General features: G+C 40.0%; 1 protein-coding gene across 4 annotated transcripts in view; it reads left to right on the top strand.

Moving 5' to 3' along the window:
- The first annotated feature begins 2,586 nt into the window (after positions 1–2,586).
- Positions 2,587–19,537, top strand: part of rftn1b (raftlin, lipid raft linker 1b) — a 435,159-nt gene continuing 418,208 nt past the window's right edge. For all 4 annotated transcript variants that reach the window (XM_073926765.1, XM_073926762.1, XM_073926763.1 and 1 more), the window contains exon 1: positions 2,587–2,760. The gene's annotated coding sequence lies outside the window, so the exon portion shown is untranslated. The remainder of the gene's footprint in view (positions 2,761–19,537) is intronic.

Genomic DNA, 19,537 nt, shown 5'->3' with positions numbered 1-19,537 from the left:
TCACAGAAGAAAGTGAAAAGCGGGCGTAGGTGCGTGTGAGGAGGGGGCCGGTAAAATGAGGTGCCAGATCAGATTCCAGAGGTTCCAGATCCGGCTTGTTCCAGCACAAATTAAGCCCTGGTTCTCCAGCCTGCGGTGCCTAGGCTGCAGCTCTGCACAAGAAGTTTTTGCCAGAGGAGAAATGGTTGTGCCCAACTGAGCCTGGACAAGAATTGTCAATAAAGATGAATTGAACTTTATACTTCTACTGGAGTAACATGTTATTATGGTATCTGTACTTTCACTTAAGTATCTGATTTGTGTACTTCATCCACCTCTGTATCAGGTTTAATCAGCATTTTTAGAGTGTTGTAGTTATACTTTGTTAATTTAAATGGAAGTATGTGCTAATCAAGGCCGTAGTTACAGTGACGCCAGCCTTAATAAACACAACTAATGAAATATTTCCAGCGGTGATCAACACATTTTCCGATAGAAAGACAGAAGTGTGTGATTCATCACATGGCCCGAATCACGCAGACTTTTTCTCCAACTTCATTGAGTAGCAAAGCCATTCAGACACAAAACCCCTCGAGCGTGATTTAGCATTCATCATGCACAAAAGCCGAGCATCTTGAGAGGCAAATTAAACGAGTAATTATGTAGTCCTGCCCCGTAAATGTACAAAACAGCGGGGTCCTGTGGGGTCAAACGTTTCTATTGTTGTTTCAGTTTTACAGCCTGAAGAACACATCATTACCGGCGAGCGGCACAAACTTGTGCACTCAGACTAAAGAGACGAAATAAAAGAGACACACTGTTGGTTGACCAGAACAAGCCGTCAGTGTGTTTGTGAATGAGAGACGCTGGTGGTTTTGTTGAGGTCTTGTGACTTTGTAAATGTGTGACCTTAAGAAACCTTCGACCTTTGGGAGAAGGGAAAATATTGAGTAATTAAACAAGCAGAGAGTTGAAGCCTTTTTTTGTCTGTTCGTCATCGAGAGGTCAGAAGAAATTGCTTTAGGTTGTTCCTTCATAATTCAAAATTCAGAGGGTAAAACGCAATCATTAAACTCTCTCTAAAATAGACACAATTTTTTGGCAGCAGCACGGTGGCTCAATGGTTAGCACTGTCGCTACACATCAAGAAGGTTGCCTGTTCGTATCTCGGCTGGGTCATTTGGCATTTCTGCATGAAGTTTGTATATTCTCGCCATGTTGGCGTGAGTTTCCTTCTGGTGCTCCAGTTTCCCCCACAGTCCAGACACATGCGCTTTGGGTGTATTGAATTAACTAAATTGGCCTTAGTGTATGAGTGAGTGTGAATGAGTGTGTATGGGTGTTTCCCAGTACTGGGTTGCAGTTGGAAGGGCATCCACTGCATAAAACATGTCAGAGAAGTTGGCGGTTCATTCCACTGTGGCGACCCCTGAAATCAAGACTAAGCCATTAGAAAATGTGTTGTCTCTTGAGTTAATAAAGGTAACTCAGAGCCAAACGTTCATGCTGGTCATTTATTGGGACACCACCAAGACAATACACAGCATACTGGTAACACCCCTGCTGGTCTTCTTCTCAGCCTCTTTATATACTGCACACATTATCAAGTGACACATCGCGCCCTACTGGACAACATTATTATGCCATATTACAAAATGAATGAAAGACTGAATTTCTTTTGGAATAAACGATTAATCCTAGCTAACAGAGAACATTTACAGAACATTCAGGAATGTTGTGTAAATGTTAGTCCATAACAGTGGTCATTACAGTCATGTAATGTTGATAGAAAAACTTTTAAGAAGATTAATATAATATGAATGGATTGTTCTTATAACATTTTAAACACGATTACATTCAATCCTTCAGTTTCTTTCGGCTTAGTCCCTTATATATCAGGGGTCGCCACAGTGGAATGAATCACCAACTATTCCAACATATGTTTTACGCAAATGCCCTTCCAGCCGCAACCCAGTACTGGGAAACACCCATACACTCTCACACTTATACACTATGGCTAATTTTGTTTACTTAATTCAACACGTCAAAGTTCCTGAAAGCAAAGAAGGTTAAGGTGCTCCAGGATTGGCCAGCCCAGTCATCAGACATGAACATTGTTGAGCATGTCTGGGGTAGGATGAAGGAGGCATTAAAAATGAATTCAAAAAATCTTGATGAACTCTGGGAGTCCTGCAAGAAGCAAAGTCAGACCTTACTGTCCTAATTCATCAAAAATCAAGGCATGGTCATGTTTTATTTTGGTAAAATAAGCGTAATCCAGAGGCCTTTGTCTTTCATATAAGCCTCTTCTGATTCCAAATGATCAAGTAGAAGTCCAGGTATTATTAGTTGTTTCTAATAGGCGACAAGATTTTTTTCAGAGAGTTTACACAAATGCTGGGTTCCATACAATTGATTTGTGTTGGGACTCCCCCTGGCATATTCTTTAGTTTGTATTTTTGTTTTGTTCTGTTCTCTACCTTTGTTGTTAAAGGTTTTGTACCTTTTCTGTAAATTTTTGTATTCTTGTTGAACGCTTTAATAAAAATAAATAAAAAATTGTGTTGGGACATTCATGCAAAAATCTTCTCCTGAGGGCCAGAGGGCGCTCTCGCGAAAACTCACGAACCTGTCCGAATACACACGAAGAGGCCAGAAAACCCACTGTGGAAAAACGGTTTGCTGAATAATAGAAGATTTAACTACTTTGATTAATTCGGCGTGATTAATAAACATACGCCTGAGGAGGATTTACTTCAGACACACAACTGTAGTTTTGAGGTGAGTTTGGAGTAAACACATGTTGTTATATGTTGTAATTTCATGTGCAGCTTTTACTAGTTCAATTAGCAGTGATGTCATTAACAACAAACCGAACTCATATTTAAACCGATTTGGATTGTGCAAGCAAAATTCTCCTACAATATGAATATGCTGCCTCCTGATTGTGATTGCGGTTATACTCATGGCAGTTATTATTTGATAGTTTGGTCATTTATTTAACTAATTTGGCAATCGTCAAACATAATCTGGGAAACGGTTTGAATTTCCGGTTGATTAAAATAAATTAGTGTTCCATTTGGGACGACACTAAATTCATATACTAAGCTGTTGAGTGTGTAAGTGCATGAGTAAATAGTGTATAGTTTAGTATTTGGGATGCAGCTTTAGTGTTTTTCGTATGATTATATTTGAACACCGTCATTCTAATCATTGTGTGCACCATATAAGAGGATCAAGACTGATGAAAATGTACGTCTCTGTTAGGCTTCAAACACCCTCTACTGCAGTTTGAAGGAAATATGTACTAAATGACCCAAAAACATGGCATGCTGCCTTAAGATGCTACTATAAACAGGACAGCATGCTCAAGCAGACCCAGTTTTTCTTGTCATAGTTACAGCGTTGGTCGTTATAGTTTGACATCGTCTTCAGAAATAGATCACCTTTAACATTTCTTAATTTGTGTGGTGTTGTTTTCAAATGAGAGCAGTACTGTTATGTACAGTATGTGTACATGGTTGAAGACAAAATTATTAGATTTTAATTATTTTTAAAGGGTCACGAAACACCAAAACACATTTTTTGAGCTGTTGACAGTCGTATATGTGTCCCACACTGCTAAAAACACTATTAGGACACCTATATTTCACTAAAAAGTGTAAATTGGTTGTTTTTGCGTTATTTTAAGCAAATTCGTACTTCTGGTTTGAAACGAATTTTTGAACCTGCGTCACGGTCATGACATAATAGCGTTGTATTCCAGCGTGCAGACTGGGCGTCTGTGCCAGAGTGAGTCTTATTACGTCTTACAGTGAGATGCATTAATGCATGAGTAAGGCTTGGTTCAAACCAATCAGCGCGCTCTATTGAGAGCTCAGAGTCACGTGTGGATTAACAGTGTACGTGACGCTCGACAACAATAACTTACTTGTCTAAGGAGGATTATTGTTTACCTGAGAGCTGTTCTCATCTGCAAACGCTGAGATCCGGATTCGCTTGTAGTCTTCTCTTCATAAAGACGCGGCTCTAGTTGCTGGTGATTGTCCTGTCTCTACAGATTTGGTAAGTGAGCGACCAGTGCTCTTTGTTTATTCAGTTTGTTCGTATCGAACTAAGTTAACTATTGCACCGAGTGTAAACATGTTAGCACCACAACCAAACTTTAACCTCGTGTAGGGTTTTTACCGCATTTTGTGACCGGAATAACACACGCGGCTTTCTGACGCTACCTGCCGAGAGCATCTGAGTTTCCGGGAAATGCGGAGGTTTTTTTTCTCTCATTCGCCGTGCGGTATCAAACATTGCATGAAAAATACACGCTTAGAGCAGATCCTCGTATCAAATATCTTGTTTGTTGCGAGGGACATGAATGAATTCCCTGAATCAAAGAGCCAAACTGCGGTTAAAGTCCAACATTTAATAATTTGGCAAATAATTCGACTACAGATGTCCATGTAGGTTAAACACCATCACTTTCTCCTGTGTGTGTATTTTGACTCAGAAACTCACGCGTGCCCAAATAGACACTCCCACACCCTCCCACTTTAGTTCCTCCGACACTCCCCCCTAAACAGAGCTGGAAACGCCTACTTTTCTGACTTTTTCCAAAGTAGAGGTGTGAAAACACCCTGCTGAAACGAGGGGGTTTCATGGCCCTTTAAATGTTTGTCCAATGCTGTTTAATAGAAGGATATTTTTAAAACACATCTTTAAACATAATAGTTTTAATAACCAATTTCCTATAATGATAATGATTTAGTGTCTTTGTTATGATGACACTACATAATAGTTTACTAGTTATTGCGCAATATATTGTTCTCTGACTAGGTTGATTAGGTTAACTAGGTAAGTCATTGGACAACAGTGGTTTGTTCTACTCAAAACAAAGTTACTATTATTTTTGTTTTTATTTTTTAGGGGTTTTTCTTTTTTATTGATAGGAGAGTGGAGATGTACTAACAGAAACGTGTGGGGAGCAGAGATAGGGAAGGATCGGCAAAAGACCTCATGCTGGGAATCGAAATCGTGTCGCTGTGTGCACCTCAGTGCCATGTGTCAACGACTAGGCTATAGGCGCAGGCTAATGCTAATTTCTTAATAGGGCTAATAATATTGAGTTTTTAATATATTTTATTCCAGCCAAATTAAAAACTTACTTTCTCCAGAAGAAAATAAAACAAGAAATAGTATGAAGAAACTGCTTTGATTAACATTAGTTTTGAATATATATATAATATATATTTTTTTTTTTGTCTTCAACTGTAATGCTGTGTTCACACCAGACGCGGAACGCGCGGATAAATCGCTCTATTCGCGCGTAAATAGCCGCGTGAATATTTGAGTTTACTCGCGCGTCAAACCCAGCTTCATTCGCGTGTCAAATTCACTTCAGAACATACGCGGATTTGCATGATGGGCAGGTCTTCTGTCTGCCCGAAGACTCTATCTTCATAGCTAAATGGCTAACATGGATTTTATGAAGAAAATAACAGTGTTTATGTACTTTATAAAGACTGAAAAACAGCGTCGATACGTTTAGGGTTGTGTCTGAGTCCACTACATCCTTTCAGAGGTGCATCCAGCTCTGTGAGCTCATAAACCAGAAACTTAAAGTGGATGACGGAGGCTTTCAGCGGTGCTTCTGACTGAGCCAAGCCAAGTTTGATGAACCCTCGGAACACCGACAACAGGTTCTACGTCACAATCACGCCCCCACAAGAGCAAGCTTCTGATTGGTTAACGCGGCGCGAATGTATGCTGAAGTTCAGATTTTCGAATTTGAGAGATTCGCGAAACGCTAGTTAAGCGAGTCAAACGCGCAAAACGCTCAATTTGTCCCGCACCATTCGCGCAATTTGCGTCATTCGCGCCGCGCCATTCTCGCGTATCACGCCGCAGGATGTCTATTTGCATTGACTTAACATGTAAATCACTCGCGCTTAACACGCGTTCCGTGTCTGGTGTGAACGCAGCATGAGACTCAATTACAATTCTATACATTTTTTTTTTACCCCTACCCTTTTCCCTACCACTTCAGATAAAAAGGGAAAGGCCTACAACATTTACCTCTAAGAAATGGGACAGCATTACAACACCTACACACATCATCATATGTCATTGTGAGCTCTTACTTCATATGAGATCAATGATACTGACTGCTAGTTAGTTCAGTTGCATGATTTTTATTTTTTTTATTTTTTTGTATTATCTTCATGAAATCACTGAAGGCACTGATATTATGTTATCTTCATGATGTAATGTGGCAGTAAGATCGTAACTGTACTGTGTATTTACACCATGGCCATATTCATCTAAACACACGACAACAACATTAACATTATAGCAGACACTGTAAAAAGGTCATTCCCAGCCATTAGACTTTTCTGACAGGGTATTCCAGTGTCAACTGTGAAAGTATGTTGTGGGACTTCTGTACAGGAGTTATTAATATGGATTATAGATAGTAAATTTTTTAAAGCATGACAGTAAAACACGTTATGAATGTATTAAAACATGCTTGTTTGTAGTAAAAATTTAAACTAATGACAAAAATACTAATTTGTGCATCTCCTGACTTCTGTGTGCAGTCATGCTGTCGTTGTTGATGGTGTATTTTGGGAAGTTTTTGTACCCCTTAGTTTCTAGGCCCTGGAAAATCTCAGTTTCAAGGGCTATATTGCCCTTCCCCCTTAGCCCTACGCCTTCAAGCTAAAAAGAATTGGGACAGCCCGACCACTTCAGGTGAACGCGCAAAATGAGGGGTAGGGTTAATGGGTGGGGCTAAGGGGGAGAATTGGGATTGGACCTAAATACTGTAAAACAAGTGTGATTAGCTTAGCATATTAGCCAGCATTGTTTAGTATGCTTCCATTAATTTATTATTTTTTTTTATTAAAGTCTGCATGAACTGTAAGCTGTGACAATTTTTTTCTTAAAGAAACAGAATATTATTCAACTCACCTTCATTTCTATAGCGCTTTTACAATGTAGATTGTGTCAAAGCAGCTTCACATAGAAGATTATAGTGAATTGAAAAAGTGTCAGTTCAGTTTTCAAAGTTGAAGTTTAGTTTAGTGTGGTTTATTATTCACTGCTGAGAGTCTAAACACTGAAGAGCAAATCCATCAATGCGCAGCTCTACAAGTCCTGAGCTATGCAAGCCAATATTAAATGTGAAAACTGTGGGCGTGGCTTATTATTATTTTTTCTACTGTGAGCTGATTGGATGCAGTAAAGTAGGCATTTCATTCAGAAAAATGGGGAAAAGGGGTTTAGGGAGAGTTATTACAACCTAACAATCTCTTCCTCCTTATCATTTCTGCTCGCTGTCATATTGAGGTCAAAACTGGCAGCTTGAGGGGCGTGGTTAAGTATGTTAGCCACGCCTAATACCTCAGACAGACATAATCTGAGAATGTAACTGAAAACAAACAAGAAGTACATTTTCAGATTTTAATTTTAGATAACAAATTAGGGTTGGGCCGATAGACGATGCCCAATAGACAACATGATGCTGAGCCGGCACTGCTGATGCTCCGCCTCACTCCCATCACAAACGCGCTCGCCAAAAATACACACTCAGACCTAGTTTACACTAATACTTCTTAGTATTAAAATGGAATTTTAGAACAAAAATGATCCATATGCACACTCTGTTTTACCTAGCATTTCTTAACAACCCTCCGTCCACTGAAAACGCACATCACATGACAACACACACACAGAGAGAGACACAAGTGGTGCTTACTGCAGAACCACACAGCCACGCGCTCCTCTGAGCTCCAGACACAGAGAGCAGTGCATGTCTTTATCAAGGTTGTATCGCTGGATCGCATCTCACTACATTTGTTAAACTTGATATTCAGACATCCCAAGTCTCCCGGAAGTTCCGGGAGTCTCTGCATTTGCGGGACTCATAATGCCTGCAAACGAGTGATAATCTCCCGGAAATCGCGTGTCTCCCTCCGGTCCTCAAATAAGTCACGCACCCTTCTCACCCCCAGATCCCTCCTCGCTCTTTAGACACGTCGCGAACGGTCTTTACATGATGCCGATGCCATTGTCCATCGCGATGTTTCACATTAGACATCGTACAATGCCAAATTTGTCGACATCGCCCAACTCTATTACAAATTTTATTTGTTCTTAATGACATGCACAGATGAACTGTTTACCACAAAACTAGCAACAAACAAAATCAGCATGGTTAGATTTGATTTCATGCATGCTTTAAAAGTAGCTTTCCTATCTTTAGGATTGATCTTTAAAAATAAGTAAGCTCTAAACAAACCAGGACTAAATATATAATTTCTTATTTTTTTGTCAGCACCAAATGTGAACACGCACTTAATCTCATTTTATTGCATCAGATAAAGCACTCGAAGTTGCTCTTTCAGATTTGTTTAACTTTTGAGTTCTTTTATGAGCGTAATTGTACAAAGCGCAGGTTTAAACTCGATGCACTCTCACTGACCCGCGTATTTAGTTTGGCTCAACTCACACAGTCAATTTGCTGTATCAGGTGATGTTTTAATCTTGGAGCTAGGCTTTTACATAAACACTTCCTCGTGATGAAGAGGAAAAAAGTCGACAGCTGGGTTTACAATTAGTTTAACTCAGAAACTTAATGTCAAAACACACATCTCTATGCCATCAGGGTACCATCCACATCCCAAAATATCCTTCAAACAAAACCAGAATTAAGAGCCCGCATATTTTCGGATGTTTTCCTGTTTGATCTGAAATGAAATGTTATTCCAGATTAGGGCTGAACAGTATATTTTTTCAGCGTTGATATCGCAATATGTGCATCCACAATAGTCACATTGCGCAATCCCATTGTCAAGTATGGACTACAGTTGATCAGGAGCTTGTAGATTAATAGCCATTTATTAACCAATTAAACTTTATTAATCGCAATTTTCCCAGTTAAACACATCAAGTGGCTTTCAGATAGGGATGCAACGATTATAGATTTTAGTTGTACGATTATAGTCTGAGAAATAATCACGGTTTCACGGTTAGCGTTGATTATTATGAATTCATTCATTTTAAAACACTGTAAATGAACAGTTTTATTTATTTAGTGATTCAAGGCTGTTTTCATTTGGGCTTATGAATTGCATTTTAAGACTTAGATTTTTTTCCTCCATGAAATTTTGATGATAAAAACTGTCAAAAAAGTGTTTTTATTTACACTTTTAATAGTTTGAAGTGATATATCGTCTTCACTTGTGTTGTAAATCAGGGCTTTTCAAACTTTTCTTTAATCGCGCACCCCCAGGCACCCCTCCCTTGAGCCAAAACTATGATGCATGCGCAAACATCATTCACATATTACGTTTAATGTGCGTAGCATTAATTGCATTGAAACCTAAATATACAGCTTACCTGATTCAGTGTGATGACTGAGCCTGTTTCTATGAGGACAAGATGCTAATCTGTGGTTGGACTCCTGACACGACTAACCGTAAACCATCTTCCACTGTCAATATGCATGAGCCATAGCCTATATGCTTTTGATGTACGTACATACAGAAAATGCTTCGCGAAGCCAAGTTCGCAGAGCCCTGACGATGTGGTTGAGTTGAACATTAAGGATGTGTACATGGGACACCAAAACTTTAATACGATTAAGACTAGTGATTAGAATCTACCATGTAAACAGCAATTTTAGATTACCTTAATCCGACAAAGGGATAAATAAACTAAACAGAAATGGAATTAAGACATGTGGAGTATGCAGATTAGGGTTGTAACGGTATGAATTTTTTACGGTATGATAATCGTCTAAAACAATACCACATCCTAGGAACATCCTTAGGTTTTATGTGCCAGCATGGATATGGTTGTCTGTGGATATGGATTTGGATATGGTTGTCTGCAATGCAGACAAACAGCTGCACCTTCATTTGCGTCTTTTGAAAACAGCAAGAGCAGCAGTTCGTCTTTGCTGTGTCACTGTTTTTTCATGTTTCTGTGCTGCTGTGCATGCAAAAGTACTTAGTATGAGAATTATTTCATGCAAAACTTTTTTTTTGCGTTTTATTTAGCCGAGCATAAATGTACAGCCTATCTCTCATTCCATGTTGTTCAAAAAGCTCATTGTTGGTCCACAAACAAAAGCGAAACCTATGCTTATTGGTTGTGATATAGCGAGTTTGAACCAATCTGGGCATGGAGGAGGGACAATGCATCAATGTATCATGTCTGGTTTGTCCGGAGACACAGTGACGAGCGTTTCTTTGTCAAATCAGCGTTGTCAAATTTTGATGATGTAACCACACTGATTCCGGAGCCTCTGAAAGTCCGCGATGTGATACAGCACTGGAAAGCTGAGATTCTCTTCTTTATGCCAATCTTTGAATTGTATGAATCGGATCAGCGGATCAAAAGTTATTAAACATTTAAGAGCAATACTTATTTTTAGCCGCGGGCGGCTGTCTCGGTGTTTAAGGGTTAAAACCGTTGATATGCAATTGTTCATGGTATGATAATTGTGCACGTTCAAATCGTGGTAAACCGTCATACAGGTATATTGTTACAACCCTAATGCAGATATTAGTGGCATTATTGAAGTAGATTTTTTTCGTCAGTTCTGTTTTCAGAGTTAAAGTTTAGTTTAGTTCAGTTCAGTGTGGTTTAATATTCACTGCTGAGAGTCCAAACACTGAAGAGCGAACATCGATGCGCAGCTCTACAGGTCCCGAACCATGCAAGGCTGTGGCGACAGCGGCGAGGAAAAAACTTCACCAATTGGCGAAAGTGAAGAATTAAAAAACCTCAAGAGAAACCAGGCTCAATTGGGCACAACCATTTCTCCTATGGCCAAATGTCAAAGCTGCAGTATAGGCGCCGGAGGCAGGAAAATGCTGGATGTTAGCAAAGACTCGTCTGCGCCTGGAGCATTACGAGAATCTCATGCTCTCCACTCCTCCATGACCACCACAGCAGCTGCTCAGGATACGGGCTGGTTTATGGAAACCTTGAGAACATCTCTTCGCTGGTCTTGGATCGCATCAGTGGCACTGCATACTCTCTGCGGGCCTCAGGAGGAGTATCCTCAAGTGGAAATAGACAATAACTAGAATAATTAGCGAAGCAGTGTTTATGCGTGCTGTGTTTGTCTGAGGTAATTAGCTTGCCGTTATTACCGAAATGTGTATATTCCATACAAAGTGTGAAGCAGATTGGTTGAGAGTGCTCACTGCAGAGCCACTTGGGTGGAGCTCACCTCCAATGAGGGGGAGCTTGAGCTCCAGCTCCTCCACCCGCCCCTAACCTCAACCCCTAATGACATCACATTTAGAAGAAGTGCTGCAAGGTGGAGCCAGAGCTCAATCTGCCCCCTGCTGGAGTTCAGCTCTGCCCATGTGGCTTTGCAGTGATTGGTTAGTACTACTTACATAAATAGCGGTGCGCTCATGGCTTTCGTAAAACTTCAGATCTTTTTCAACTAGGTGCGCCTGGAAAATGTGCGTGCCTTGCTCCCTATTTGCATCCTCAAGTCGTGTGCCTCTATTGGAAATGACACCCTAAGCTTATTGGCATTCCTTCCGCGTGCTCAGCAGCCACATTTTAAAAAAACTGTAGAGTTTCATACCGAAACTCCATACCGAATCTTTTCTTTAGTCGTTATTGACAATGGTGTACGGTCAATAAATAGCGATACTGATTTTATCACCCAGCCCTAAACCTGCTAATAAACTCCCAGTATTTTTGTTGTTATTTGATGCAATAAAAATCTTCTTGCTTACTTAAATATTTTAGTAGAATTAAATAAATTTTTGGTGGCGCAGTGGGTAAAGCTGTCGCCTCACAGCAAGAAGGACACTAGTTCAAGCCTCAGCAAGGGTCATTTGGTATTTATGTGTGGAGTGTGCATGTTCTCTCTGTGTTCACATGGGTTTTCTCCGGGTGCTCCGCTTTCCCCAACAAGTCCAAAGACGTGCTATAGGGGAATTGAATAAGCCAAATTGTCCATAGTGTATGTGTGTGAATGTGAGTGTATGGGTGTTTCACTGTGATAGGTTGCAGCTGGAAGGACATCCGCTGTGTTAAACATATGCTGGATAATTTGGTGGTTCATTCCGCTGTGGCGGCCCCAGATTACTAAAGGGACTAAACCGAAAAGAAAATGAAAGAATGACATTTTCTAGTAATCTCAATTTCAGTCAAACTGAGTAAAAATATTAAAGAGCCCATATTATGGGTTTTTGAAAATTCCCCTCCATGTAGTGTGTAACACAGCTCTAAGTGAAATGAAGTATCCAGCTAAGGCTTAAATCTGTAAGAAAACAGTGTTTAAAACGGTTGATTCATCTATAAAAGAGTCGACTCATAGTGCTTCAAACGAGTCGCCTTGATCACGATTCATTAGGTGTTTCGCCATGACGTACGAACGAAACCAAGTTATTCACGTGCACGCGCAAACCCGGGAGATTTCAAACCTGAGGCCCCGCCCTCTGACGCAGAAACCCAGACACACACACACACACACACCCACAAACACACGCACACCCACAAACACACGCACACAAACATGCCGGTCGATTGAAGTCACACTGCAGATGGACATTATATTGAGTCTCTACCCAAAGATGAAACATCAGCATTATAACCAAGCAGTTGGAAACTTCTGGAAGCTACATGCTACAAAGAATACTTCATCTGAGTTTGTTAAAGGAAGGATCAGTAAAGAGTAACTGATGGACGTCAGGATGGGTTTCTTCCTCCATTTCTCAAGTGTAAGTACATGCGGTTAAAGTTGTTGCCTCGTTTACTCTAGCTTGCAAATGTATTTAGTTGTGATTTGTTACTTGTAACCGAGTGTACTGTATCAGGTTAACTGGCTATATTCTCTTATCGCGTGCAAAGTCACGTTACAAATGCGACGCGTGCTGTTTGTTTATGGAGCTCCGTGCTAGAGTTCTGCTCCCGCGATTTATTCGGAAATTTATTCCCGCGCCGCAGAAATCTGGCGCGGGGACAGCCGCGGGAATAAATTTCCGAATAAATCGCGGGAGCGGTCGGTAACGGGTTTAATTTGGGACGGGAGCGGGCTGTCTAGCAATATCACGGATATTGCTATGCGAATTAGAAAGAGAGAGTCTGCGTGGTGCTTGTGTGTGTGTTAGTGCGCACGCGCGCGTATGAGACAGAGCGCGAGAGAGAGAGAGAGAGAGAGAGAGAGAGCGAAGACAGCTTGGCTGTCTGGACTGTATACTGGGTGATTTTTGGTTGTGTTCTCCGCTCTAGCGGGACCGGGCGCGGCGGGCAGAAAACGGAGCGGGTTCTCAGGCTAAAACCTGGCGGGAGCGTTGTCATCCGGAGGTGTGTGTGTGTTTTTGTGTGTGTGTGGTATGGCGAGTACACGACTGTCTCCTTCGTTCGGTTATCCGTGGCACTATCCACTCGCCATAGTGTGGCAGCTAAAACCCACGTCTACACTATCGAGCGTGTATGAACTGTGATTACTTTTTAAATTGCTGATTAGCTATTGGCCATTTCCCTCTCTGACTGAAGGCAGTCGACCAATCGCGACAGACTGTCATCGGTCCAATCAGCGCAGATTAGCTCCGCGCTAAGGAGGGGTTTGGGAACAAATGAATCACTGGACGATTCATACAGGAGTCGCTGGGATAATTAGCTAAAAATAAATGCAGATTATAAGACCATGAAAGTGTTTTTTGACCTTGCATGCATATTAGACTGTTGTTGGAGACCCTTACAACCAGGATATGACCCTATTTCATGTATAATATGGGCTCTTTAAGTTAAACTTTGTATATTTAAAAAAATATATATAGTTGATACCTTTTTAAAATAAATTAAATCAATATAAAAATATTTGTTGTCTTGACTTTGTCATAGTTTGTTTTTCACAGTGTGCACTTAATTCTCTACTAATTCTCAAACTACTGAAATGTCAATAAAAACTCACTTTGGTAAACTACAGAGTTTGTTTTTCAACATCAAAATCCCTTAATGCAATTCATAACCATAAATAAAATAAATAAACATGTAAATCATGACATACAGAACATGTTGATTAGCAAATCTTGACAGTGATCATAAAATCAAGAGAGTAAACAATGACAGAATTTTCCATTCAGCTTGACCTGTTTCTTTAACAAGGCACTTGAATAAACATTGACTAAAAGAAGTCAAGCTGTTTGTGATAAACCGTCACTTACAGAGTCTTCTGACTTTATCTCGTCTTTCTTCTTTGCAGAAAGCAGTTTTATTCTCAGTGGCCTTTATGTGAGGACAAAAACAGGAGAAAAAAAGCCACCATTAGCCATGTAAGAAGCTCATACAAGCCATTTTCTGGCTGTTTTTGTCCAGCCTCCAGGTCTATGTCCCGGTCATGATCCCAGCAGGGACACAATCTGTGTCCGAAGTGCAGGAGGTGCCACAACAAAACCGACTGATATAGGATGCAGTGACTCCGAGGGGCTAGTTAAGAAGCAAGTCGGGCGAACATGAAGCGCTGAATGCTCAACTCGACATGTGAAAAGAGAAGGAAAACATACTGAAGCGAAGCCCTCGGGCTGTCGGTCATTTTCAGCTGAAAAAAAGAGATGGCTTTTACATAACATGCCACCAGGCACTCTTTATTTGTCCTGCCCAAATATAGTCTACAAGTTCCTATTTGAGTTGCTGTTGCCCTTTTGTCTGGAACCAGTCTGGCCATTCTCCTCTGACCTCTAGCATCAACAAGGCATTTGTGCTTACAGAACTGCCGCTCACTGGATTTTTTTTGTCTTTATGGACCATACTCTGTAAACCCTAAAGATGGCTGTGCGTGAAATTCCCAGTAGGTCAGCAGTTTCTGAAATACTCAGACTAGCCCGTCTGGCACCAACAACCACGTCACGTTCACCTTTCTTCCCCATTCTGATGCTCAGTTTGAACTGCAGCAGATCGTCTCGATCATGTCTACATGCCTAAATGCATTGAGTTGCTGCCATGTGATTGGCTGATTACATATTTGCGTCAACGAGTAGTTGGATGGGTGTATCTAAAAAAAAAAAAAAAAAAAAAGTGGCCGGTGTGTGTGTGTATGACATGCACAAAAGCCTTAAAGATTTACTTTTCACAGTACAAATAGTCGTAGTATAGCTACAATTACCATGTTTTTTTTGTTTGTTTTATGTGTGCTAAAAGCATGTTTACAGACACCTGCTCAACAGCCTTAACTGGTTTTTATGAAATTTAATGCCGATCTATGTAAACCTAGCCTGCTGTATTTAGTAGTTAGTTTGCTTGATTAAACATAAATATGTACACAGGGCTCGAAATTAACCTTTTTGCTTGGTAGCACCGGTTCTCCTAACTTTAAAAATTTAGGCGCCTCAGCCAAAATTTTGTCGCACTCACTAATTACAAGCACCGTAACTACAAGTTTTTTACAAACATATTTATTGGATTTGAAATCAACACTAATCAAACTAACAAGCAAAAAATATATGTGTGCAAGCGTTAGGAAAATATGTCTCAACGAAATCCCGTTATCACATAACATAACTGAGTGACCAAAGGGTACACAGACGGCTCACTGGCCCTACACGAATGAGTCTGTTAACGATATAACTGTGCTGTTCTCACGGGTGATGTCTGATATTGCACTGATGCTTTTGACATATACTGTACCTTATTATATGCATACGTCATGTTAATAGCAATACCGGTGTATTCTTGAGTAGCAATATTAGTTTACTCAGTGCAAGCCCGTTTGTGATGGTGTACGTGGTGTTAAATTTGACATATAGCTGCCACTTGCACGGCGAACAGCATCTGGCGATTATATGAAGGATTAAACACAAGCTCGCGTGCTAGATGTGGCAAACAGTTGAAAATTCCATCCCACAGACTTTTCATAGCGGACTTGAAGCCACTGGAAGTCTTTTATCCACACTTCGAAAAGTGTGGTGGATTAACATTCAGCTCATGGTCACTAGTAAGATGTGTCATTATTTGTAACTAGATGGTTTCTAAAACAAATTCTGTCAGTGTTATCTTCATTCTCATCTTCAGCGCTTTACAATTTTTTCGCGGTAGTAGCTCTCTCTGTCATCCCAAGCCAGATGGCATTGACTGAGTGATTGACAGCTGATATTTCAGGGCTAGAGCAGTGGGCCAATAAGAAGAGCACGAAGGCGGGGCAAGCATTACAGACTTGGCTTTGTTTACTGCAGCAAGTTGACATGACAACTGTTTTAAACCATTCCTGAGCGCTGCGTTTCGCGATTCAAGTGCAGAGCTGCATTCTGCGTGAATAGCCCCTTTCACACAGTGATACCGGTAAATATCTGGAAAATTTCCGGAACGACTTTACCGGTATATTCAAAAAAGCGCTGTTCACACAGGCGAGGACGTTACGGAAATTTTCCGGAAAAGAGCATTCACACATCCATTCCAAAATACCGGTAAATTCTGACATCATTCACCACAAATGAGCTTTAAACTGCTGCGCTTGTATTTGTAAACATTTGACTACATTACAAACTCTGTGGATGATCAATATTGTGAACAACTTTCGCAGGATCACTTTCGCATGTCGAGATGTTCATAATATGTGCGTGTGCTGGCGCTCACAGGCTGTTTCACAGGCACACGCAAAGCTTGAAGGTAAACAAACAACGGCTTATCATAAGTATCTCATCGATGATTATTTACACAGTTGGCATTAAGAAGAACATATAAACTTGATCTGACTAACTTCTAGCAGCTAAATGTGTCTGGAAAAATATTCAAAGGCTTTTATTCTCATAAACCACGCGGACGTAAATGCGCCTGACTGTTGTGATTGGCTAAAGCAGACGTCTCACGTCAGCTCGTTCTAGACGTGGACGCGCTTATTACGGCAATCTTCCTTCTGCATTCACACAGCGCAGCATTCCGGCAAATTGCCGGTAATGTTACAACTTCTCTTTCCGGAAAATAGCCAGAACGAATTTACCGGTATTTAAAAAAAGGACCTGTTCACACATACAAGCTCTGTAAGAAAGGTCTGTATGTGTGAAAGGGGCTAATGTCTCCCGAATCCGCACATGTGGTGAACATTTTGCAGTAAAAACTGGTCGCACACAACAATTTTATGCACTCGCACAAATGCTCCCACATATATTTTGAGGTCGCATAGATAAAATTTCGGGCACATATGCAACCAAAATGGTGGCAATTTCGAGCCCTGGTAACAAAAGCACAATGCTGATACAGTAATATTGTTAAAGCAAAATCATGTATGTTTTTTCCATTTTATCCTAATCCCTAACTGGAACATGATGTCTTGTATTTGGTCTAAATTTTTCTCTTATTTTAGTTGACAAAATACACAAAAATTTATTTGGAAGTGGATAAAACTCAACCTTTTAAGTGATCTGGTACTTCTTGTTTAATTCGCACCTATGTTGTATTGCCAGAATTCATAGTTAATAAAATGAAGTGCACCAACTGAGCAATCACACCAGAGTTCACTTTAATGAAATCAAACCTGCCAAGTGTGAACACACCCTATGATTTGCCAAGCTTCTGAATGTCTCAGAAATCAAACCGTGTTCACTGCCAAGATGTTCATTACATGTCCGAAAGCATCTGCTTACTGACGCATTGCTTTCCATGTGAAATTATTGGCATCAACCAGTTCCATTGGCATGAGCATGTTTTTTGTCATAAAATGAGCTATATGTTGGGTATGCTTTTGCTATTAAGTATGGCTTTAATTTGAGTTGCGATATTATATGATATGATACAGATTTCTAACATTTCTAAGACTTGCCAAAGAAAAAAAAAGGCAAGGTTGATCAAATTTGCTGACATTCGTTTAACCATGATTTTATTACAGTAAAAGTGTTGTCATGTTTTAGCACACTATTAATATTTAGAGAGGAGCCACAACCTAGTACAAAAACTATGGTTTTAACTACAGGACGTGTAGCAAAGCCATGTTTTATTTGTAGTTACAACTAGACCAATTTATTGATTATTTGTGGTTAAACGACTAATTTCCATTAGGGAGCTCACAACCGTTTAATTACTTTAAAAAGCTTATTGATGTCACCTTGACAGTTTTTATGGATGATACCTTGACTGGTTTATGAAATTTAATGTCAATATAATAACAGCCTATAGTTTTATAATAGTATGCTTTATAAATATAGTCTGTTGCATTGCGTGAGAAGCACACTCAAATTTCATCACTCGGCTTTGTTGTTATGCTGAAATTTAACTAGGGCTGCAACTAACGATTAATTTAATAGTCGATTCATCAGATTAAAAAAAGCATTATTTCCACCCTTTATTCAATAAAACCTTTAGAAAGTGCACACACATCCCTGAGCTGTAATACTACTAATAATAAAACAAAAAAACTAATGCTGAGTTCAGACTGCCTGATTTTAGCCCAGATTTTGGCTCGCTGACAGGTTTTGAGAAATCGCTAACAAATGCCTGAAATCATAGACAAATCGGTGCTCGTGCACGTGAGTGACAATCACACAGTATGAACTATCAAAGACACGACCTGAGAGAATCGCCGATGAGTCGAAGATGCCTGGGAGATATTTGGTGTGCTAAATATCTGGAGCTGTTGGCGATTCAAATCTTGCCGTGTGAATGAGTTTTAACTGAAAATAACATCGGCGATTGTCTACAGCCAATGAGAGAGAGCAGCATCCACTAGTGTGTGTGTACAGTCAGCGGGAGGCTGGAGGAGAAGTTAAAAACGCTCCTTTTCGGTTTATTTGGACCCAAGAAATGGAGGAAAAACTAGTGAAGGTTTGACAGGAGCACCCGTGTCTGTTTGACGTTTCATACAGAAAGTTAAAAAAGAAAGTTTTGGAGAATTTGCTAATTCCTTTCAAACTTAGGAGAGCAAATATGTACATTTTCCACCCCATTAAAGGCTTCTCTCTCATTTGTAGTTAATAACAAAAGATATACTATGTGTTTTTTGCTGTGAGACGTAGTTTGGACGAAGTTGGCGGCAATTCTTCCTATTGTAAAGTCAATGCAATGTGAAAGCCCCTGTCGCCTATCCTTCTTGCAGTGTAAACAAAGCAGTAATGAAACGCTAGCCCTGATAGTCATGCAGTGTGAAAACATCTGTGACACCACTACTTTAAAATCATGCAGTCAGAACTCGGCATAAGTAGTTTTGTCCTGTTATCAATCCATATATCTAAAAAAATCTTGAATCAAGATGCAAACTAGACACATGAAACAGCATAAGAAATTACGTCTTGTTTTCTGAAAAACACCTCAAAGTTAAATGATCGTTGCTTAAAACAAGCTAAATGATTTGCCAATGGGGTAAGAAAAATAATCTTAATGAGATCTAATCTCAAAAAAAGTTTTCAGCATCACTTCATTTTCTCATGCCCTTTTTGTTTTTTGGTCTTGATGTGAGATTTTTTAGATATTTGAACTGGAAACGAGACAAAAAGACGAAGAAAGAAAAGTTTTCTGCAGTGCAGCTTTACATGACAACAGATTGAAAAATGATTGATCCAAAAACGGCGAGTGAATAAAATGTGTGTTAAGTCTTGCAATG

Source organism: Danio rerio, chromosome 16 (assembly GCF_049306965.1).
Source record: "Danio rerio strain Tuebingen ecotype United States chromosome 16, GRCz12tu, whole genome shotgun sequence".
NCBI lineage: Eukaryota > Metazoa > Chordata > Actinopteri > Cypriniformes > Danionidae > Danio > Danio rerio.
This window is presented reverse-complemented; position numbering and strand designations above follow the sequence as displayed.